Consider the following 25444-nt stretch of genomic DNA (forward strand, 5'->3'; position numbering starts at 1 on the left):
CTATGCAGAGAAGATTGTTTTGGTCCTCTCCACAGTAAAGGAAACAAGCACCAATCGTAATCAAATATTGAAGATACAAACGAGGAGGGAAACAAAATCATAGTTTACTGAAATAATACTTTATTTCATATTGACATTCTTTTAACGATAACTATTTTTGGTTGGGGGATGTCGTGCACACTTCAGTTATGTATTTCTGGGGTGCCTTATCAGTTCAGCTTCGTTGCTTTCAAAGTTCAGATTTTGGTCAACAAGAACTGAATGTTCTTCTAGTGACGCTGAACGGCGAGATCTTGAGGCTCCTTCCTGCAACACGAAAATAAAAAAACAAAACAAATCATCCACCAATACCAATAAAAACCATTGCTTAACAGAATAGAGTACTAAACTACTTTTCATTCAACGTAATCCCTCCCTGCCATTTTATACCTTTCAGCAAATAATAATAATAATAATAATAATAATAATAATAATAATAATAATAATAATAATAATAATAATAATAATAATAATAATAATAATAATAATAACTGTACCGGGCGGTACACCTCTACTCTGTTTATTTAAAAGTTGCGCCAGTTGAAACTCCTCTTCTGGAGGAAGTCTGAACTTTATCTACACTATTAATCTACTAATTTCTCAGAAGATGTCACTACCTGGAAATTTTTGAGTTTGTGAACTGTGTCATTTTTGATGTGTTTTTGTTTCGCTTGAAGTAAGAAGTGTGAACTTTCTCTTCTAGAGGACACTACTGAAGATCAACAATAGTGCGACCTAGTGCGGAGTCAAAGAACTATTTTGTTGGAGAAATTTTTATTTCAAGAGTTTGTTCTTGGTTAAATTTCTTTCTGTCATTGTTTAAGTTGGCTGTATACCCCTCTTTTTCCCCTTATTTTGGATCTAGCCAATCCCGAATTTCTTTAATTAATTTTCCACCAATAATGTGTTTCTTCTTCCTCTATGTAGGGGTTTCTTTTCCCTAGCCAATAAAATTTTTGTGGGAGGGTGTTTTCTTTCCCCTAACGCCTAGAATCTTCCGTGAGAGGATATAAACTGCTGATTTTGGGGTCTCCGGGCCACTTCTGTTCCATCTTTCAGTGTATTAAGTACATAGCAGGAGGCGGGAAGCGCCTCTTTCTTCGGCGGCGTCTACAACAAGGTAATGGCCAAGTAATAACTTCTTTCTTTGCTTGCTCAGCAGTTTAATCTTCGGGGCGGGTTCTAGGCCTTCCACCATGTAACCTTCCTTTAAAATGTAAAGACTACTGGTACCTATCCTATCTTCTAAACCACATATTGGGATAGAGAGTGCTAACCCTCTCGAGTTCCCACTCATATTGTTTTGAGGTGGACTTATTTTCTCAAACCAATTCTTCCGTGATGTAATGTAAATTGTTATTTTCTGAAGTCACCTCCGTAGTATGGGATTAGCCCTTGTATTAACGGCCTAGTGCCAAGTAGGTCTTAAACAAAGTGTATCAGGAGTGCGGTTAGCCTCCTCTCAAATTGTTATTTTAGAGGTCATATAATCAACCTTCTTTTTCATTCAATAGACCTCAGTAGGTTGGGTATTTTACCCCTGTGAATACGTCCTTAGAGGACAGCTTGAAGGTAGAGTTTGGTGTGGCCTTTGAGAGGCTTAAATTTTAAGAGCGGATCGCTCTTTTGAAAATGGAGTGTCATATGCCTCGTGGAGGCTTTTCTGTGTAATTCGGAGCCAGGGGCTCCTAGGGATGAATGGGGTTTTCTGCCCCTCTGTTAAAACTTGTGTTTGTGGTAAAAACTGAGCTGATCGCTGAAGTCAGGGCGTGAAGCCCAAAACCTGTAAATATTGTAACTCCCCTTGTTTTGCTACATTGTACCTGCCATGTCTGTTATTGCTTTGTTTTTGAAAAGAAAATATAACCTAGTTAAATTTTAAATTAATTTTACATTAACTTTGATTCCGTAGTTTGAAACCCATTCACGCCCGCACCTTCTTACGCCTCTACCTACCGCTAAAACACGGTAACAAGTGGTAGCAGAGCGTGGTTGAATGGGTCTCAATTTAGCCCCTTTTGACGGCTAAACATTGCTTTGACTCGAACTCCAACAATTGTCTCAGTTGCTGGAATTTTTTGAGTTTTTCAAAATTGTTCTGTCATCATGCCCGGCCCTCGCGATGTTCTCCTCCTTAACTATTTGCGCAAAGAGGAGTTGATATACGAGTTAACTATCAGAAATGTGCAATCTGGAGGCACGGTTGCAATCGACACCAACAAGCTTAGAGAGTCCCTTGATTTGCCCATTTCCATCCCCAATTTGGGAGAGAAAGAAATTGATGACTCTCTTTCCACGATCGTCGAGAATATTACTGGGCTAGCATCTGTAGTCAGCTTTTTTGATGAAAACGATCCGTCTCCTAATCAAATTAAGCGTGTGCAAGGCAGGCTATATCACTTTTCAAATAGAGTTAATGATCTGTTGTCTCTGAAGGTGAATGACGTTCAGAGGAAGCAAGCTAATACGCTCCTTGAAACTATCTCTGAATTGTCTAGTAAAGTCACTCAATTGTTAACTGGGGAAGTTCCTCCCAAATCTGATCAGCCCACCGTTGTGAATGTAAGTAGTGAGGAAGAACCTGCTAAGGGAGAAGGCAATAGGATAACCGTTGCTGCTCAAACTATCTCTGCCCCATTGGACAACGAGTCTGAACGCCGCACATCGTTGAACAATGTACGTGCTGAATTAACTTCCTTGCCATTGAAACCTTTACCTACTATGTCGCCCGGGTTTAGCAGCTTGCCTCATCCATTGGCAATGTTGCTCAGAGGTATATCCAAGTTTTCCGTTAATACCACCAGTGACGTAATTTCATTTTTAAGATTTCTAGTGGAATTTCAGGATCATGCCCTTGTGTTTTCTCTTTCCCCATGTCAAATTTTGCAAATTATCTATCCTTATGCTATTGGGGTTCTCTCAGATAAAATAGTAAGAGCCATAGCTGAACAGTCATCTATCGAAGATTTCCATGCACATCTGCTTGCAAATTTTATTCCTGCCCGCGCGAGGTCATCTCTTATTCAGAAATACTATTATCGAGTACAGAGGTTGGACGAAAACTTGGCTGACTTCATCCAAGATATTAAGTTTTATACTAGGGTGTTTGCTCTTCACTTCCCTGAGGATCAAATTGTACAAGCTATTGTGGAAGGCATTTCACCATCTTATAGATCATACTTGTGTTTTGCGGCGTGCCCGCAAACTTTCTCTGAACTTGAAGCGTTGGCCGTCTCAGCGGAAGGAGTTAGATACGCTGATTCTTTGCGTGTAGCGAAAGAACCCCCGCCTTCCTTTAGTAACACTCGGCCTCCACCTCGCCGACCAGTCACGCCCCGTAAATGTTATGCTTGCGGGTCGCCTGACCATCTTCGCAATAAGTGTCCTCTGATCAAGTCTAGTAGGGCAAATAATGGAGCTGGTTCATCACAAGGCTGTTTTAAGTGTGGGGCCTTCTCACATATCGCCAAAAATTGCCCAAACTCAAATAGCACCCCCTCCTGCTCTGGTGCAAATTCCACCCATGCCAATAATAAAAAGTGACTAGCGGCTTCGGCTGAGTCGACTAATTCTGCTTTCCAAGGCTCAGCCCCGGGCAAAAGGGTCGAGAATTCAGGGAATGAGCAATCTTCAAATTCTTTTTTTGAATGCCCCAGAGAGTGTCTTAGGATTGCGGCGGATACCCCCGCACCTGTTCCTTTTCTTAGGATTGAGTTGAATAACGAGCCTATAACAGCTCTCTTAGATTCAGGCAGCGTTTGTTCCATTATTTCGGCTGATTGGTATTCTAAATTGAAATCTGTTTGTAAACTCCCTGACTATGACTCATCTCCTGTTAAATATGTTTCGGCTAATTCATCTCCATTAGAAATTCTAGGTTCCTTACATGTCAAAATTCGTGTTTTTAAATTTACATGGAAAATCAAATTGTTTGTGGCCAAGCATTTGTCTTGCCCCATCATACTGGGAGCGGACTTCATGTCTCACACTGGTCTGGTGCTCGATCTTCAGAGTAAGTCGTGCACATTCAAATTTGCCTCTAATTGTAAAATCCCTCTATTAAAGTGTAATTCTGCATCATGTTCATCTATTTCGCCTACCCAGGATGAGATGTTGTTAGACCTTAGACATCTACCTGAGGAGCAGGCTGATAGTATTCGCAAATTGTGTCAGTCGTTTCCCGAGGTGTTCTCTGATACTCTTGGTGTTACTGACCTTATTGAATACAAAATTGAGGTCACGGATTCGATTCCTGTTCGCTTTCCACCGTATAGGCTATCTCCACCTAAAATGAAGGCTCTGAAAGAAATCATCGATCAGATGTTGAAGGATGGTATTATTAGGCCCTCTAAGTCAGCGTATTCTTCGCCTATTTTTCTAGTCCCGAAACCCCAAGGAGGCTTCAGGCCTGTCATTGATTACAGGGCTCTCAATCGGAAGGTGGTGTTGCAATCTGTGCCCCTTCCCGACCTTCATTCTTGTTTTTCATGGTTTCGTAAGGCCAAGTTCTTCACCATCTTGGACTTAAATCAGGCCTATAATCAAATTCCCCTAGCCGAAGAGTCTAAACATCTTACAGCGTTTGCCACGGACTGGAATTTATACGAATACAACCGCGTGCCTTTCGGGCTCCCTACGGGAGCAGCTGTACTCACTAGGCTGCTAGATAGGGTCTTCTCCGACATCAAATTCGAGTACTTATATCACTACTTAGATGATGTCGTCGTATTTTCCGAAACCTTTGAAGAACATCTAGATCATCTGCGAGAAGTTCTCAATCGCCTTCGTAAGGCGGGGTTAACTGTTAAGTTGTCCAAGGTTGCCTTTGCTAAGCCCTCTATGTCATTCCTAGGGCATATTGTGTCACCTGATGGTGTAGCAGTCGATCATTCTAGAACACAGGCCATCCGTGATTTTAAACCTCCCAAGGACATTAAAGGTATCGCCAGGTTCATTGGCATGGTGAATTTCTTCAGGAAGTTCATTCCTAACTTCGCTAATAGAGCGGCGCCCTTAAACCTTCTTCGTAGGAAAGGCATCAAATTCGAGTGGGGACCTTCTCAACAAGCCGCTTTCGAAGACCTTAAATTAGCTCTCTGTAATGCCCCTGTACTTGCTATGCCGGATTTCTCGAAGAAATTCATCGTCCAAACCGACGCGTCGTCGTCGGCGGTAGCTGCAGTCCTTCTTCAAGAGACTGAACTAGGGAGGCGCCCCATCGCCTATGCGTCTAGGACATTGTCAGCTCAAGAAGCAAAGTACTCCATATATGAGCTTGAAGGTTTGGCAGTCTTATTCGCCTTAGAAAAGTTCCGTCTCTATCTGGAACACGTCAAATTCGACTTGGAGACAGATAATCAAGCCTTAAGCTGGGTCTTAGGTAGGCCGCGTCGTACTGGTCGTATAGCCCGTTGGGCCATCCGTATTTCTGCCTTCCAATTCGATGTACGACATATCAGAGGTACTGAAAATGTTGTTGCTGATGGACTCAGCCGTATGTTTTCTAACGACGTCGAGACCCATGAACCTGTCGACAGTTCATCACCTTCCGAGTCCATACTATCTGAGGTTAATGCCATCCTAACAGATGCTCCCATGCTCTTTAGAGATATTGAGAAGTACCAACGTGAAGATCCGACGCTGGCTCCGATAATGGAAACCCTTTCTTCTGGGGAACATGTTGTCCCTTATGTTCTGAGGAATGGTGTTTTATGTTGCCCTTCGGGGCATGACAAGATGATGAAAGTTGTCGTTCCAGCTGTTCTTGTGCCTATGATCTTCAAGTATTATCATGAGACCCCATTAGGAGGGCATCTTGGAATCTTTAAAACCCGTGAAAAAATTCGTGAAATGTTCATTTGGAAAGGTATGGACGGTGAAATCCGTGAACTTGTAAAAGCTTGTAAATCTTGTTTGCTTAGTAAACCCACCATGTCCACCAAGGTAGGCCTGTTGTCTTCGCATCAAGCGTCGCGCCCCATGGAACGCCTGTATATCGATTATGTAGGACCCTTCCCCCAGTCAAAGGGTAATGCTAACAAGTTCATCTTTGTGTGCGTAGATGGCTTTACTAGATTTTCTTGGTTATTTCCGACTAAGCTGGCTACCGCTCAGTCCACCATTACTTGCCTAAATTCTATGTTTGCTTCTTTTGGTCCGTGCCAATATATGGTATCTGATAATGCTAAGGCTTTTACATCTAATTTATTTCGTAAATTCTGTTTTGACTTATCAATCTCTCATGTAACTACTTCTGCTTATTACCCTCAACCATCTCTGGCTGAACGGGTTAACCGTAATCTCAGGTCCGCACTTATTGCCTATCATCATGAAGATCCTTCCAGGTGGGACACGTCCCTGCATTGGATAGTTTTTGCTTTGAATTCGGCGGTTCATGAATCTCACAAATTTACTCCAGCTTCTTTGATGTTTAAGTTCGTTCCCAACACGCCGCTCTCTAACCTCTGGTCTCTGAATGACATTCTGCCCGAGACAATAGATCCGGACAACATTAAAGATCTTTGGAAGAAGGCTAAAGCTAATCTTAAAGTGTCTCATGAAAAGGTTAGGGAAAGGTATGATCGTGGACGGAGACCCACCTCTTTGAAGGTAGGTGACCAGGTTATGGTCAAAAATTTTGTTCCCGCGGGCAAGCTTGCCCCCAGATTTCATGGGCCTTGTATCATTCTCGATTTTCTTACGCCGGTTACCTTATTGCTAAGTAATCCAGCCACCGAGAGGATATTTAGAGTTCACCTGTCCCAGGTGAAACCGGTGTAATTTCTGTGTTAACTTGCTTCATATTATTTTGAAAGGATATGAAGGTTATATTTTTTTTGAGTCTCACTTTTAAGGCATTCTGCCCCTTCTGTAATATTTTGGTTTTAGATGTAAGCCTTATGTAAAACCTGCCCCGACCCGTTAAACTGCCATCCTGTTCTTGCCACGGCCATTACCACGCTCCCGTCTCCTGCTCCACCTTACACTGTGGCTTCATAATAGTAAATGCCATGGATATCTACACGCCGCTGGCCCCTCAACCTCTCCACAAGCCTGTACCCTCAAAGAAGATGATAGTCCAACACAATTCTGCCGCCTAGCTTTAATGTTTCAGCGCCCCCGCAGCCGCGCAGCGCCGTGCAGCGACTGGGGAGGGGGATGGGCCCCCTCCTCTCCAGCGAGGACGACATGTGCACGGCGAGCCGGAACTCTCCTCCCGGCCAAGGCTGATGTGCGGCGCACGACCTGCTACATGCCCGCAGCCTGTATCTGTTCACCGCGGGCGCGGCGTGCTTCAACACCTCTGTTCCCCTCATAGTGCGGGCGAGCGGTATCTCAGGGTACTTGAGGGGTCCGAGCGGCCTCCGTTGGACGCAAGCTGCAACGGCCGGTCTGGCCATCCGACTCAATCTACATCAACTACATGGACAGTCACCATAAGCAATAACTACACTTGGGAATTCAACAACAATATTTGGTGGACATTGCAAAATTTTTCTTCACCTTTAAGTATTAAAAGTTTATCTTCAGAAATTCAAATTCTAAAAACAGAAAGACTTTACTTCACCTGCAACAACAAATTGTGAAACTGAATCACACAACATTCTGAAAATCTTGTAAACTATTTTCATATTCACTTTATAACTTGGAACTTGTTTCAAACTGATTTCATGTGTCACCCCTGGAGGAACTTTTGGTGGGGGAGGTCTGTACCGGGCGGTACACCTCTACTCTGTTTATTTAAAAGTTGCGCCAGTTGAAACTCCTCTTCTGGAGGAAGTCTGAACTTTATCTACACTATTAATCTACTAATTTCTCAGAAGATGTCACTACCTGGAAATTTTTGAGTTTGTGAACTGTGTCATTTTTGATGTGTTTTTGTTTCGCTTGAAGTAAGAAGTGTGAACTTTCTCTTCTAGAGGACACTACTGAAGATCAACAATAGTGCGACCTAGTGCGGAGTCAAAGAACTATTTTGTTGGAGAAATTTTTATTTCAAGAGTTTGTTCTTGGTTAAATTTCTTTCTGTCATTGTTTAAGTTGGCTGTATACCCCTCTTTTTCCCCTTATTTTGGATCTAGCCAATCCCGAATTTCTTTAATTAATTTTCCACCAATAATGTGTTTCTTCTTCCTCTATGTAGGGGTTTCTTTTCCCTAGCCAATAAAATTTTTGTGGGAGGGTGTTTTCTTTCCCCTAACGCCTAGAATCTTCCGTGAGAGGATATAAACTGCTGATTTTGGGGTCTCCGGGCCACTTCTGTTCCATCTTTCAGTGTATTAAGTACATAGCAGGAGGCGGGAAGCGCCTCTTTCTTCGGCGGCGTCTACAACAAGGTAATGGCCAAGTAATAACTTCTTTCTTTGCTTGCTCAGCAGTTTAATCTTCGGGGCGGGTTCTAGGCCTTCCACCATGTAACCTTCCTTTAAAATGTAAAGACTACTGGTACCTATCCTATCTTCTAAACCACATATTGGGATAGAGAGTGCTAACCCTCTCGAGTTCCCACTCATATTGTTTTGAGGTGGACTTATTTTCTCAAACCAATTCTTCCGTGATGTAATGTAAATTGTTATTTTCTGAAGTCACCTCCGTAGTATGGGATTAGCCCTTGTATTAACGGCCTAGTGCCAAGTAGGTCTTAAACAAAGTGTATCAGGAGTGCGGTTAGCCTCCTCTCAAATTGTTATTTTAGAGGTCATGTAATCAACCTTCTTTTTCATTCAATAGACCTCAGTAGGTTGGGTATTTTACCCCTGTGAATACGTCCTTAGAGGACAGCTTGAAGGTAGAGTTTGGTGTGGCCTTTGAGAGGCTTAAATTTTAAGAGCGGATCGCTCTTTTGAAAATGGAGTGTCATATGCCTCGTGGAGGCTTTTCTGTGTAATTCGGAGCCAGGGGCTCCTAGGGATGAATGGGGTTTTCTGCCCCTCTGTTAAAACTTGTGTTTGTGGTAAAAACTGAGCTGATCGCTGAAGTCAGGGCGTGAAGCCCAAAACCTGTAAATATTGTAACTCCCCTTGTTTTGCTACATTGTACCTGCCATGTCTGTTATTGCTTTGTTTTTGAAAAGAAAATATAACCTAGTTAAATTTTAAATTAATTTTACATTAACTTTGATTCCGTAGTTTGAAACCCATTCACGCCCGCACCTTCTTACGCCTCTACCTACCGCTAAAACACGGTAACAATAATAATAATAATTATTATTATTATTATTATTATTATTATTATTATTATTATTATTATTAATAATTTCAATTTCGTGTGGCTATTACTAGCCGAGTGCAGTCCTTGTAAGGCAGACCCTCCGATGCGGGTGGACGGTATCTGCCATGAGTAGGTAACTGAATGTTATTGTGGTGGAGGATAGTGTTATGTGTGGTACGTGTGTTGCAGGGATGTTGGGATGCAGCACAAACACCCAGCCCGCGGGTCATTACAATTAATCGATGAAGGTTGAAACCCCCGACCCTGCCGGGAATCGAACCCGGGACCCTCTGAACCGAAGGCCAATACGCTGACCATTCAGCCAACGAGTCGGACTTTCAGTAAATGATCCATATGTGTTATGAACAACTCCTCTAACTATTTTGAACCAAGAACCCTTCTCCCATCAGTTCTGACTGCGTTCCAATGGTCATTACTCCTTACAAATGCCTTTGATTGCTTATCCCTGGTCGCATTATCACGCAGAATGGTCAGCACCTTTTCTCTTGGTACCCTCCACACGCCTTTTCTAGATCTTTGAAACAAGCATAAATGTAATTTGCTCTCATAATAGCATTTACTTCAGTCACTTCACCCATACTGAAAATGTGGTCTGTTGTATGAACTTACTATTTACAATACACTGATGATTAATATATATCTACACTCAGGAACACACAGACGCCAAGAACGGGAAGATTTCATTCAAAAGGAACTGCCTTATTTTCTGCGTCACAATTATGATAACATTATTCTCGGAGGTGATTTCAACTGTGTATTAAATGCAAAAGATCAGACAGGTGAATTCCATCCCTCCCTGGCATTAGGGAGAGTATATCGCGACCTTCGGCTTTGTGATGTGTGGGAAGTTCTTCATGGTAACAGAGTCGAATATACTTTCTTCCGAGGTACGGCTGCTTCACGTATCGACCGCTTTTATGTAAATAAAGAATCAGAGAATAATATCCTCAGTAACTGTTAATGTTGCACCATTCAGCGATCATCATGCAGTAGTGATGAAGACTGCGGGGCATAGACCGGCGGCACAGATGGGAAGGGGTTACTGGAAAATAAACAGCTCCTTACTGTCTGACGACGATATACAAAATGAATTTTCACTCCTGTGGAATGATCTGGAAACTCGAGTGCGAAGAGGTGGACAACTTTCGATCAAATCTTGGCTATACAAGTTTAAGCCAGCTATTCAGAGCTTTTTCAAACGAAAGGGAGTAGAAAAGGCCATCAACAGACGCCGTACGCTGCATTCTTATTACGTGATTCTTCACGATCTTGTCACCCGTCAGCAAGCCGGAAATGACGTATCCAATCATTTGACAGCTGTTAAACGCCGAATCAACTCAGTACAGGAAACTATTCTCCGAGGGGCAATTATTCGCTCCCGTGCAACATCAGTCATCCACGAAGAGAAGGCACAGTTGTACCACCTTGCCTCCGAAAAGAATAAAGCGAAAAATAAATACATTCACTCGTTAATTACAGATGACAATAGAAGTCTTACCACTACAAGAGACTGCATTACTGAAGCCGAAAATTTCTTCCAGAGAACATGTAGTGAAAGTGAGATATCGATACCCGACCAAAACAAAATACTATCCTACTTAGATCAACGTTTGCCTGAGGAAGGAAAACAGCAGCTGACCCGTGAGATCACCGAGGAGGAAGTTCTAAAGGCCCTGCGCACTGCAAGTGACAGATCAGCTCCTGGCCCAGACGGTCTCAGCTTCACCTCCTACAAAAAGTACTGGCCAGTCATTAAACATACGCTCGTAGAATTGATGAACATTCTATTAAACAACTCCGAAGAATCAACTGGATTCAGCGAAGGCATAATCATTCTTATTCCAAAAGTGTCAATGCCCCGAACTTTATCAGACTATCGTCCTATAACCTTACTAAATGCAGACTACAAATTATTTATGAAAATTCTGGCCAACAGGTTACGGCCGTTTCTGGAAACCATCATTCAGCTAGGGCAGACGTGTGGCATTCCGAACAAGAAAATCACTTTTAATCTCCAAGCAATTAGAGATGCTATATTATTATGTGAACACTACCCCCACAATGACGCAGCAATACTTAACCTTGACTTTGAAAAGGCTTTTGATCGAGTTCACCATGGTTATTTGTTTACGAATCTCGATAAGTTTGGTATTCCACAGTCAACATGTAGTATCATTAGATCTCTATACACTCATGCTCATTACCGAATTCTCCTCAATGGTCATTTCTCCAAACCTATTCCAATACGAAATTCAGTGCGACAAGGATGTCCTCTATCTCTGATCCTCTTCGCCTTAAGTATAAAACCCTTCATTCGAGCTGTCCATCACCTCCTAAAGGATGTACCAAATCCGCACAAGATGTTTACCGTCCGAGCGTATGCTGACGACGTAACACTTTTATTACGGAACCGAGCCCAAGCGGATCAGCTGATTGGAATAATATCTGTGTACGAAAGAGCCGCCAACGCGAAAGTGAATTATCAGAAATCTGTCTTGTTACCTCTCGGTACCTGGCCAAACCACATCACAATTGCTGGAATCCCTGTCAAAGAAGAAATAACAATTCTCGGTTTGAAATTTACAGGCAAATTTCAGGAGACAGTCGAAAAGAATTGGACTGCAGTCATCAACACTGTCCGGAACACAATGACGAAGGATCTCAGCAGAAATCTTAATCTAATACAGAAAGTATGGCACATTAACTCATTCGCTCTGTCCAAAATATGGTACGCGGCTCAGGTCTTCCCCATTTCAGAGAAACATGCACAAAGAGTAGAACTTGGAATTAGTTACTATCTGTGGAGAGGATACATATATCGCATATCAAGAAATCAGCTCAGAAGGCCAGTTGATCAAGGGGGCCTAGGCCTCATCGCCGTCTCCGCTAAATGCCAGGCTCTGCTTCTGAGGTCAATTCTACTAGCAAAGAACGGACTCGGAGATATTGATGATATGCATTTTTGGACATCATATCGAACTGGAAGCTTTAAACGAGTACTGCATACTATTGAATCTTTCTATCCTCATGTGAATCAACAGTGCATTCCACCCACGCAAATCATCTACCGTCGTCTTTTAAACCGTCAACTTGTTACCCCTCAGATCATGGAAAAATTCCCCAACATAAATTGGAAAAATATCTGGAAGCAGTTCACAACACAAGAGATCCCAACAGACTGGAAAAGTTCAGCATACATAGCCATCCAAGATGCCATACCAACCGAGGAGAAAAAATTTCGCCACAACTTGGTCCAGTCACCCTTGTGCCAAAAATGTGAGATTTCAACTATTGACACACAACTCCACAGACTAACTCGATGTGATGGTATGATGGACGTTTGGCGATGACACTGACTCTGGTGCAGCAGTTAACATCTTCCGATAACCCTAACGTTATATATCGTATCTTGTTAGCTTTGGACATACCCAACAGGAACAACAAGTTTGCCCTAGTATGGCTAGCAATGGGCTTTCTTCATTATGCGCAGACCAACGAGAAATGCTCTGTAAAAGGTTTTAGGCAGTTTCTCAAGACAGCGAGACAAAAACTGAAAGTGTATAGTGCTTCTGGAGGGCAGAAGAAATTCAATGAACTTTCTGTTCTTAACTTGTGATGATACAGATTGTGTAAATAATACTTTGTTTCTGTTTGCATTTATTTGTTTCTCTATTTAATAATCTAAATTAACAATGTAATTGTATAGTGTATCGGTCACCGACGAAAGTGGATTGCCTTTCCGTTCCTCATTAAAGTGATGGATCACGTGTGTTAATTATAAAAATAAAAAAAACGAGATATCTTAATGGTCGTGATATCTCTCAAGATTTGTTTGGTGTTTCTTTGTTGATTTTGTATTTGATGTTTGTCTGTAACAGTATGTCTAATTTACGCAGCACTGTAATTAATTGTGTATCCTTTACTTTGCTCTAGAAAATAAAATAATTATTTGGAAAAAAAATTACAACTAAATCCAGCATCTTCGCTAAAATGCCTATGAATATCTTGACTAGTATACTGATCGAGTAAGTACCACAATAGTTGTTTATAATCGCGATGCGGACCCTGCGATTGTGTGGAAATAACGCAAAGAAAGAGTTGTTGTAACTGTTTCTGAACCCTGCTTATGCATTTGTGGAATTACTGCTTTCATCAGGTATCTCATCCAAATTCTATACTAATCCTGCAATTTTCGGAAGCATATAACTTTATCAATGTGTTTTTACTTTTCTTTTTCTTTTTTTTTTTCATTATATCAGGTGGTCCATCAGTCCCTTATATTCTGCCAATTAAATGTTGAGCATGTGTGCTTTTAGCACTCGTTTGAATGATACCATGCGCCAGAAATTGCCATAGACGCTGTATGTCAGTCTCCTAACAAAATAGAACTAGTAAGTTGTATGTTGGAGAAACGTATATTAAAGAGTAATCCGGGCTGAGTGGCTCAGACGGTTGAGGCGCTGGCCTTCTGACCCCATCTTGGCAGGTTCGATCCTGGCTCAGTCCGGTGGTATTTGAAGGTGCTCAAATACGTCAGCCTCGTGTCGGTAGATTTACTGGCACGTAAAAGAACTCCTGCGGGACTAAATTCCGGCACCTCGGCGTCTCCGAAAACCGTAAAAGAGTAGTTAGTGAGTCGTAAAGCAAATAACAGTATTATTATTATTAAAGAATAAGATAAGATACATTTTGTTTTTGAAGACCATGCCACGGAATGACGTCTACAGAATTCGACACTTTGAATATAAGTGAAATTGAGGGTTGGCTTGATCATATCAAGATATTTTCCTAGCCGAAGTTTGCACGAGTTAGGATGACAAATTACTGTACTTTCGCCCTCTCCTTCAAGTTCTGAGCCACATCTCCATAAGAGAAGGCGATAGATTTTTTTGCTTCTTATGTGATGCAAATAAAATACCAAAACAAGATAATCCGGGAAATTGTAACTTCAAGTATTACACAACATGGAAATCAGACATTCTTGTGTATTGAGTTATGGACTTATTTCGTAACAATTAACATTTTAATTCTTCGTTATAACATAGAAATAGCTTCAAAGCATATTTAAATTAACATTAATCTCGGTGGGTGATAAAATTCGGCCATGTAAGAATACTAGTTGAATGGATGTTAAACAATAATTCAAAAATGGGAATGTTTACGTAACTGGTAGGAGACTTGAGAAACATGAAGTATAAAATTAATGACAAAAAAATGCAAAACACCTCATTTTTGGTTTTTCACTTCATTTACTGTCCGGCCAAAACTAATCTTAAACTTAATAATTCGTTGATCTACTGAATATTTTAAGTTATTCTTTTGACTCTAAACCACACAGCACTGAAATTTTGACTCTTCACTAGCTATGACTGAATTTTCATCTTTTAACTAGGCAACGTTAGAATTTTGACTCTTTACTCGTAACTAGGCAGCACTGAAATTTTAACTCCTAAACGGGCAACACTGAAATTTTGTCTCTTTGATCTTGACTGAGCAGAATTGAAATATCGTCTCGTTGCTAGGTGGCACTGACATTTTGACTTATAACTAGGTAACCCTAAAATTTTGAATATGAAGTAGGCAATTCAGAAATTTTGACTTCGAAAGCACAGAATGTAGGTCATAAATTTGCAATGCTATTAGTTTCAGCTACTGAATACAAGGTTTCGATCAACATTTATCAAGCCGTTCCATAGGCTAAGAGTGGACCATCATGTGCCCGAGCATAGTTTCATATTATGTACAGGGTAGAAAGTACCTTCTAGTCATACGTAGCGCTTCTATACCAATGTGGTAGAAATTCTTACCTGCAGACCTCTCGACTTCAGCTGAACATTAAAAATGTTGCCACTTCCTTGTTTAGGAGACCCAGCGCTGTGTACGACGATAGTTGCCATGATCATCACAGCGATGAGAATGGTGTATGGCTTCATAACTGGAGATGCAGTCAGATGTTAGTTTTCGTAGCTGAGAGAAACAACATATGTATAAATCATGTATATACACGTAAGGTAAGTCAAGTACATATCTCTTAGTAGCCAACGGAGGAGTGAAGGACCTTCGAGGTACGGCCACAGTGAAAAATGAAGGAATTACCTTAGATCTGAAGGTGAAACAACGCGAAAAATATTGAAAAATGAAAATCCATAGCCTGTTTCCAGTCATGCGACAGGATCAGGAATGGAACGAATGAACTCCCATCTAGCGGCGAGGATAGGAATTATGCCGGCTGCCGAAGCCTGTCGGACTCCTCTGGGGCAATGATAATGACTGACAGATGAAATGAAATCATACTGGAGAGTGTTGCAGGAATGAAAGACAACAGGGAAAACCGGAGTAGCCGGAGATAAACCTGTCCCGCCTCCGCTTTGTACAGCAGAAATCTTACATGGAGCGATCGGGATTTGAACTACGGAGCCCAGTGGTGAGAGGCCGGCGCTCTGCCGCCTGAGCCACGGACGCACCCGAAAAGTACTGACAAATTGAAAATCTTGCAGAACCGTGAACCGTGAAAAAGACTGAGAGCAATGTTTTGCGAAACTCATTATTTAAACTAAGAGAAAGAGGAATTTGAGACTAGGCTGATTAGTATGGGATGAAGAAGTAAGTTAGAGGAAGGCCTACAAGCAAACGAATTATTCAAGGTGAAAAAAAAAAACAAAAAAAAAACCAAACTAAATGAGACCTTTCCCTATCCTGGGTACGGATACAATTGAGATGTTGGATTTCTAGTTATTTCTAGGGACTCACGTAGCCGAGGCAGAAAAAGCGAGCACACTTTACCCAGGAAGACGATATCTGATATAGGTACATCAAGATAAAACATCCAGCCACATCTCTTGTTCGACTCGCCTGCTCTTGGAGATGGATACTGAAATCCGTGCAATTCCTTTTACTGACATTCCAGTGAAGGCACCCGATGAGTCATCTATGGACTTCTGGGCATTTGGACTCCTAAAAAGAGCCTTAGGAAATACACGTCAACGCACTATCAATGGCCTTTGGAATGCCTGCCAGGGTCCAGGTAAGAGGCAGAGGTGCCACTTCTACAACACAAAGCATGTAGAATATACCACGCAAACTTGATAAATCCAATTTAAATTTATTTATTTTATTTATTTATTTATTTATTTATTTATTTATTTATTTATTTATTTATTTATTTATTTATTTATTTGTCGTGCTGCATTGCTCGGACGGTAGGTTGTTTGTCTAGTGCGCCCAAGCTGGGAGTTTCGATATCACATTACCCCGTTATATTTGAACATACGCTAGCCTCGCGTCGGCTGATTTACCGGCACTTCAAGAAACTCTTACGGGATGAAATTCTGGCACCTCTCCGAAAATCATATATATTTAAAAAAAGAAATACGGAGGTATAGACAGTATTTTCTTAAATAATCCTAAAGAATGTTACTCCAAACTATCATTTCCTTCGAACGAATTCCCTTACAGTGCAACTGTTCGATTAAATGGATGCTTGTTGTGATATTGTCAATAATGCTTTTTACTTTCTCACTTACGAGTTAACGCAATACTGCCTATAAGTTTTATTATTATCAGTTGAAACCTGTTCCACACAAAGAGGTTCTTTACTCTGTTCATGAGCAGGAGACACGAGTAGTATTGTCGCTCAGATAAGTTAATTGACCTTGCGCACTAAACAGGATTCCCCCTCTGTCTACCGACTGCCTATTGCATGTCGGACTAGAGGACGCTCTAACAGCTGGCCGCGCTCAACGGGAATTTCTCCCGGGATTCACCCTTGATTCACTCTTTCCACGAGTTCGACACTAGTCTAGAGGGAAAATTTCCCAGAATCTAACTTATTGTAGACGTGATGGACCCTTTCCAATATATTGCAACTTCCTCACAGAAACATCCAACAAAAACTCGAGACATTGAACAACTGAAATCTTGACGATTAGTTAATCTTAGCATTCGACTTAAATAAAGAGGCCCTTGGTCAATTTTTGGCCTGTTCCAAATTAAAATAGACTTTGTTTTCTTAAAAAGAGAAGCAGCACTTAAAATTGATTTTATTAAATTGTTGAGAATTTGCTTTACGTCACACCGACACAGATAGGTCTTTGGGATAGGAAAGGCCTAGCAGTGGGAAGGAAGCGACCGTGGCCTTAATTAAGGTACAGCCACAGCATTTGCGTGGTGTGAAAATGGAAAACCACGGAAAATATCTTCAGGGCTGCCGACGGTGGGGTTCGAACCCACTATCTCCCGAATGAGAGCTCACAGCTGCGCGCCCCTAACTGCACGGCGAACTCGCTCGGTTTTCATTAAATTAGCAATGAGCAAGTTTCTCCTGTAACTTGGAAGAATAATTTTCTTCCATGACAACATTTTTCCCAAAACCTCCACCAGTGCAAGTAAATATGAGATTTTTTCCGGCTCATCGAGGAACCTTGCAAATCCTTGAGTAAACGGTCATAGTTTTCGTACTGGTGCTCTCATCTACGGTCTAAAAGTAAACAGTGAACCACCATGGCCTTGAGTTAAGCTCAGTGGTTTCGAGGACTGGAACGGAATATATTTAGTGACACACAGCGGCGCGCGGTGTTTTTACTTAGGGCGAGCGCGCGCTCATCTGTCGCACGCGGGTCGAGGGCAATAGCGAGCGAGAAGGTAAACCGTACAACATTAAATACAAACAATTTTAAATAGTTCAATTCTTATTAAATTATGAAAGGAGGTGATTAAACTGCCCGTCTACATTCTACACACAGTTTTGGCACCTCGTTAGGAATCCTTTTCTTTGCTAGTAACTTAACGTCGCACCGACACAGATAGGTCTTATGGCGGCGATGGGATAGGAAAGGCCTAGGAGTTGGAAGGAAGCGGCCGTGGCCTTAATTAAGGTACAGCCCCAGCATTTGCCTGGTGTGAAAGTGGAGAAACCACGGAAAACCATCTTCAGGGCTGCCGACAGTGGGATTCGAACCTACTATCTCCCGGATGCAAGTTCACAGCCGCGCGCCTTTAACCGCACGGCCAACTCGCCTGGTCGTTGGGAAATTACTCAGTGTAGTTCACGTTGAGGAATCTCGGGAATTTCCTGACGAATATTATATTTCAGTTCTTGTATGGTGTGCGGGCTCGTCTTGTGGGCGGCATTTTTAACATTTACCCCAGAGATAATAATCTCAGGTGGATAAATCAGGGAACAGAGAGGGCGACAAGTCCCTACTAATAATTCTGTTCTTGCAGTCCCTTAAGTGCGGCCAGTATCCAGTATTCGGGAGATAGTGGGTTCGAATCCCACTGTCGGCAGCCCTGAAGATGGTTTTCCGTGGTTTCCCATTTTCACACCAGGCAAATGCTGGGGCTGTACCTTAATTAAGGCCACGGTCGCTTCCTTCCCACTCCTAGACCTTTCCTGTCCCATCGTCGCCGTAAGACCTATCTGTGTCGGTGCGACGTAAAGCCAATAGCAACAAAAAAAAAAAAAACCAGAAAAAATAATTCTGTTCTATGGAAACACTTTGTGAACCTCTCATGGAATTACTCGTCATATGAGCAGTGGCAGAGTCCTGTTGAATAAATGAAAAGTCACGCTCTATGTCAGTTAATTCTGTGGAAAAAGGGGGTTATAGTGTGGTATTCAGATTAGTAACAGAATCAAAACATTATGATTCCTTCACCACCGATGTTTGCGTCACGAAGGGACAATTCATGTACATAGTCAGGTATAACAGCACTCAAATAATGATTGCACTTGTGAACACCCATAACTATGGTGATGGAACCAGGCCTCGTCCGAGAAGAATATTAAATCTGGGTCTATTTGTCCATTACATACATTTTGCAGACTCTACTCATAAAATGTGTGCCTATGTAAACGGTCACCTGGATGGTGAGCATATGCCATAGTTCTTCATTTTTTGGCTTTATATGTAATCATTTTACACCCTTTTGCACAGACCCACACGAATTTTCCACTTCTGCAAGACGACGAAGTGATTTTTTAGGAGAATTTTTCCAAATTATGTGCTGTTGGTTTCTAAGGCTGGATAGTTCCAGTTTCCTGAATTTTATTACAAAAATTATGGACTATTTTAGAACTTTAACATCCTGGAATTTTTCTTCAAACCGTCTCTGAACTTCACAAGCTGACGGAGTTAACACATGTGAGCCATACGTAAAGAAAGGCTGTCGCTTAAGTGCGGCCAGTATCCAGTATTCGGGAGATAGTAGGTTCGAACCCCACTGTCGGCAGCCCTGAAAATGGTTTTCCGTGGTTTCCCATTTTCACACCAGGCAAATGCTGGGGCTGTACCTTAATTAAGGCCACGGCCGCTTCCTTCCCACTCCTAGCCCTTTCCTGTCCCATCGTCGCCATAAGACCTATCTGTGTCGGTGCGACGTAAAGCAACTAGCAAAAGAAAGGCTGCGCCATTAAAAACACACAAGCCATACTACGCTTTGACTAATTACAGGGGAAATAAACCACACACGTACACACACTTGAAAACAGTTGAGCAACGCTCAACTCACTGTAAATTGTATTCTTCTTCTTATTCTTCTTATTCTTATTCTTATTATTATTATTATTATTATTTGCTTTATGTCGCACCGACACGGATACTGTAGATCTTATAGCGACGAGGAATAGGGAAGGCCTAGAAGTGGGAAGGAAGTGGCCGTGGCCATGATTAAGGTACAGCCCCAGCATTTGCCTGGTGTGAAAATGGGAAACCATGGAAAACCATCTTCAGGGCTGCCGACAGTGTGGTTCGAACCCACTATCACCCGGATGGAAGCTCACAGCTGCGTGCCCCTAACCGCACGGCCAACTCGCCCGGTAAATTGTAGTATTAAGTATTAAGGCATCTAGTAGTAAGCTAGTAGTAAGCTCACCGAACTCGATAGCTGCAGTCACTAGTGTGGCCAGTATCCGGTATTCGAACCCCACTGTCGGCAGTCCTGAAAATAGTTTTCCGTGGTTTCCTATTTTCACGCAAGGCAAATGCTGGGGTTGTACCTTAATTAAGGCCACGGCCGCGTTCTTCACATTCCTAGGCCTTTCCCGTCCCATCAGCGCCACAAGACCTATCTGTGTCGGTACGACGCAAAAAAAAAAAAAAGGTAGTAAGCTCAACCTATAGTATTGTAAGCCGTAGTGTTAATTACTGTAAATACTTAAGTTGTGTGTGAATTTGTATATGATGATGCTGGATTTAGAATGTTAAACTAGTAGTGTTTCTTGTAATATTTTATTTCCATGTAATTGCTTGTTGTACTCTTGTTGTTGTTGTTGTTGTTGTTGTTGTTGTTGTACGTCACAGTGTAAAAGTTTTAAATACTTAATGTACGTGTGAATTTTTATGTGACGTGCTGTAATGTTAAGCTAGTAGTAAGTTCAACCTACACTGACTGAGCAAATGTCATGGGATAGCGGAGCACTGATGTGCAGGTGTGTTGTCTGAGCAACACACGCCCCCTGTGCCAGCGGCAGTTGTATAGGGGACCTTGTGAGCAGTGGCTGTGCATTTGACAGGTGTAACATGGAACGTCGTCGTGAGCTGACGTCATTCGAACGGGGTATGGTGGTCGGTGCCCGACGGATGGGAAGTGCGATTTCGGAAGTGGTGATGGAATTCGGCTTCACACGATCAACCCTGTCCAGGGTGTATCGTGAATGGTCGAATGCAGGTGTCACCGTTCACAACAGACGAACGACCGGCCGTCCAGCCACCCTCGATGACCGTGACCGGCGACATCTGAGACGGATAGTCAATAGTGACAAAGACGGGCAACCGTGCAACAAATCACGGCTCAATTCAACATAGGCCGTGCTAGACACGTCTCCCAGTGGACAATCCGTAGGAACATGGGTTCTATGGGGTATGGGAGCCGGCGCCGCAGACGGGTGCCACTGTTAACCCAACGTCATCGGACACAACGACCCGCATTTGTCGCCAGTCACCAGGGATGGACACTGGAACAATGGCGTAGCGTGATATGGTCGGACGAATCACCATTTCAATTGCACCATGCCGATGGGAGGCACCGTGTATTGCGCAGACCACATGAAGCGATGGATCCCGCCTGCCTCGAAGGTGTGATCCAGGGCGCTGGTGTCTCTGTTATGGTCTGGGGTGCATTTTCCTGGTATGGAATGGGCCCCCTAGCTGTTCTGGAATAGACTTTGAATGGTACGCGGTATGTTGAGCTGCTCGGAGACCATCTCCACCCATTTTTGGCCTTCCAGCGCCCAGACGGTTCTGCGGTGTTTCAAGATAATAACGCGCAGCCATATCGTTCCCACGTCACCCGGGAATGGTTCCAGGAATATGCAGCGGAGGTCCAACGACTGCCATGGCCACCCAGGAGCCCCGATTTGAACCCTATCGAGCATATTTGGGATGTCCTGGAACGCAGGCTCCGTGCCATGGATCCTGCACCCACGAACAGACCAGCATTGGCGGCCGCTCTGCAAACGATTTGGTGTCAGCTGCGTCCAGAGGACTACCAGGGACTTGTCGACTCACTTCCACGGCGTCTCACTGCAGTTCGCAGGGCCAGAGGAGGCCGCACACGCTATCAGGTGACTATCCCAGGACATTTGCTAAGTCAATGTATAATATCTGAAGCTGTAATGTTAAGCACTGGAAATACTTTAAGTTGTGTGTATTTGTATATGATGATGCTGGATTTAGAATGTTGAACTAGTAGTATTTCCTGTAATATTTTCTTTCCATGGAATTGCTTGTTGTACTCTTGTTGTTGTTGTTGTCGTTAATGTTGTTATTGTGTAATTATGTTTTATCTTTGAATGATCACACTACTGTAAGTGCACACTGCCACCGGGATATTCCCCAATTGCGATGTATTTGTTAATTTAAAAAACATTTTAAAAATACAACTGCGACATCGGAAACGTGTACAAGGTCATTTTTTTTTGGTATTGGCTTTATGTCGCACCGACTCAGATAGGTCTTATGGCGACGATGGTACAGGAAATGGCTAGGACTGGGAAGGAATCGACCGTGGCTTTAATTAAAGTACAGCCCCAGCATTAGCCTGGAGTGAAAATGGGAAACCACGGAAAACTATCTTCAGGACTTTACTTTAAGGTTAAGTTAATATTCCACCTTTACAATACCATAAGTTTATTGTTTATTTATTTAAACAACATTATGAAAATAATACGGGACATGTTTCGTCTAACTTGTAGACATCATCAGCCGTAAGATCAAGAAAAGGCTTAAAAAGGACAAGGACAGAACAAACACAATAAAATAAATCGGTTGTCGAACACGTCAATCAAAATAGCGAGGATGTCCAGATTGTTCCAAGTACAAATATTCAAATCTTGTTGACGAAAAAAACTTAAATTCACACACATGAGAACGATATAGTTAAGCTTGTTGTTAAAATTCTTCTTGAGTGTGCCGTTGATATGCAGCAATCAGGTGCGTCGGCAAAAGCTGATAATGAAGTGTGTAATGTTATTTGTAGCAGAAAAAAGACGATCAACGAGCATGTGCAGGGAGTCCAGAGAGAAGATGTAAAAGACGTCATATTGGTGCAAAGTTGACATTTCTTATTCAAATTAGGTGGAATATCAGATCGTATGACGTACGTAATGTAAAAATACAGTGAAATTAAGTAAGCTGGTTTAAAAAAGAAGATTGTGGCGCATCTGATTACTTGCGTTTTTGCTTCTCAAAGAGTAATTAGTGGTGTTTTTTTTTTTTTTGACTGAGGATGAATTATGGAGGACGTGTGTGAGGCGAAATTAGGGGAAGGTTGGAATCAATAGACGGGGAGCGATCATATGGAAGTTTGTTTAAATGTTTGTCGAAATAGGAACTGTTGAGTAATGCCTCAAAAATTATGTTCATAGTTTCTGAAAAATCATTTAATTTATGATTGGGGTTGCGTTTTTGATCTATGTTAATATAAATGTTTTCTAAAACGTTGAGTAAACTGTCTTTACTATGAAAACAAATAATTTTTAGGTCCTGTTCTATGGAAGTGAAGAAATGATTCGAATCTGTCATATGAGTGGTTCTCATCTTACGGCTGATGATGTCTACAAGTTAGACGAAACATGTCCCGTATTATTTAATAATGTCCGCCTCTGTGGTGTAGTGGTTAGCGTGATTAGCTGCCACCCCCGGAGGTCCGGGTTCGATTCCCGGCTCTGCCACGAAAATTTGAAAAGTGGTACGAGGGCTGGAACGGGGTCCACTCAGCCTCGGGAGGTCAACTGAGTAGAGGTGGGTTCGATTCCCACCTCAGCCATCCTCGAAGTGGTTTTCCGTGGTTTCCCACTTCTCCTCCAGGCGAATGCCGGCATGGTACCTAACTTAAGGCCACGGTCGCTTCCTTCCCTCTTCCTTGCCTATCCCTTCCAATCTTCCCATCCCTCCACAAAGCCCCTGTTCAGCATAGCAGGTGAGGCCGCCTGGGCGAGATACTGGTCATTCTCCCCAGTTGTATACCCGACAAAGAGTCTGAAGCTCCAGGACACTGCCCTTGAGGCGGTAGAGGTGGGATCCCTCGCTGAGTCCGAGGGAAAAGCCGAACCTGGAGGGTAAACAGATGATGATGATGATGATGATGATGATGATGATGATGATTATTTAATAATGCTGTTTAAATAAATAAACAATAAACTTATGGTATTGTAAAGGTGGAATATACGTACGACAATACGGACTTTACGATGAAACTTATTTTATGTATCTGCAGGACTGCCGACAGTGTTGTTCGAACCCACTATTTTCCGAATACTGGATACTGGCCGCACTTAAGCGACTGCAGCTGTACAAGGTCAACTAGCGGGACATGAGCGGGCACACAAAATGAAGGCCAGGGTCAGGGAACAAGAACATGTAATACGTTACTCTTCATCTAAATTCGACGTAACTGAACACATCACACTACCAACCACCACAGAAACACGAAACAGAGAATACATCCCTCCATGCAGGCATCTGGCCGAGTCCACACGGAACATTGACCCGCAAGAAAATGGGAAAAAGGCCAGGACGAAGAAGAAACTAACGTGCAATACATTGTTAGATTTAGAATATTGCCGGTAAAAAAGTAGAATTATATGTGTGGGATTTTGTTTCTTAGATACCCCACTCTCCCGTTGGCGATTTTAAGAAACCATTTACAATGTTTTTATACTGTATGTTTCAAATAGGTATTTGCTTCTCATGTAAGTTGTTGCATTTTTATGGCACATACAGATAATAATAACAATAATAGTAATACTTACCTCCAGAACGGAATCCCAGCTGATTCTAAGTTGTTTGTCCAGTACTCGTTCAGCTTCTGATTCAGATGCTCGCTGAATTTGAATCATGAGGAAATCCTTTCAACAGGATATCCGGAGTTCTCGATAACATTCGCCCTATTGCGAAAAGTGAAAGTCAACGATAAGACTTGTGGCATTACCGCTGCTCGCTTCACTTAGGATGGAATGCAATTCGGAATGAAAAAGAAAAAAAAAAAAAAAAAAAAGAAAAAAAAATAGAAAGGAATGAAAGGCGTAGATTCTTTTCAATTAAATTAACTTCGGCACACGGTTTTCTCTTTTTTTTCTTTTTACTGTCATAACTAGGCCTACTTTAGACTGAAATTTTATATACACTGAAGAAAATGGAAATTGCAACACCCAGAAGAAGTGGTGCTACATTCCTGCAATTGAACATGCAGGACGAGTGTCCGGTTGTGATTCGATGATTACACTTTCAGGTCCCTCTGACCGCAAGTTTGGACAACAATCAATACAGGATGCCCACCACGAGCTGCAATACATTGATGAATTCGTCGAGGCATGGAGTCAATAAGGCCCAGGATCGCTTCCTGAGGAATTGTGGCCCATGCTTGTTGCACTGCATGGGTCAGTTGTTCCAGAGTTGTGGGTGGCTGAGAACGGTTGGCCAGTTGTCGACCCATCATGTCCCACACATGCTCAATAGGACTGAGGTCCGGGGATCTGGCGGGCCATTCTAAGGTTGTGATGTCGTGGAGAGCTTCTCTGGAGATGCGTGGAGTGTGAACCCGGGCATTGTCCTGCTGAAACATCCCATTAGCAATGTTCGCCATCACAATGACAACCACTGGATTGAGTACCCTATCAACGTACTGTCGAGCAGTCATAGTGCCCTCAACAAGCACTAATTGTGATTTCACATTA

General features: G+C 42.4%; 1 protein-coding gene and 1 long non-coding RNA gene across 2 annotated transcripts in view; both read right to left on the reverse strand.

The window, feature by feature from the left end:
- The window catches only part of LOC136862274 (nose resistant to fluoxetine protein 6), a 415203-nt gene that overhangs the window by 154073 nt on the left and 235686 nt on the right, over positions 1-25444 (reverse strand). The gene's annotated exons all lie outside the window — the stretch shown is intronic.
- Positions 98-24585, reverse strand: LOC136880559 (uncharacterized). Its single transcript, XR_010860948.2, has 3 exons — positions 24521-24585; positions 15078-15237; positions 98-306 (listed from the first exon to the last, which is right to left on the reverse strand). It is a non-coding gene; the product is annotated as an uncharacterized lncRNA (long non-coding RNA).

Source organism: Anabrus simplex, chromosome 1, assembly GCF_040414725.1.
Source record: "Anabrus simplex isolate iqAnaSimp1 chromosome 1, ASM4041472v1, whole genome shotgun sequence".
NCBI lineage: Eukaryota > Metazoa > Arthropoda > Insecta > Orthoptera > Tettigoniidae > Anabrus > Anabrus simplex.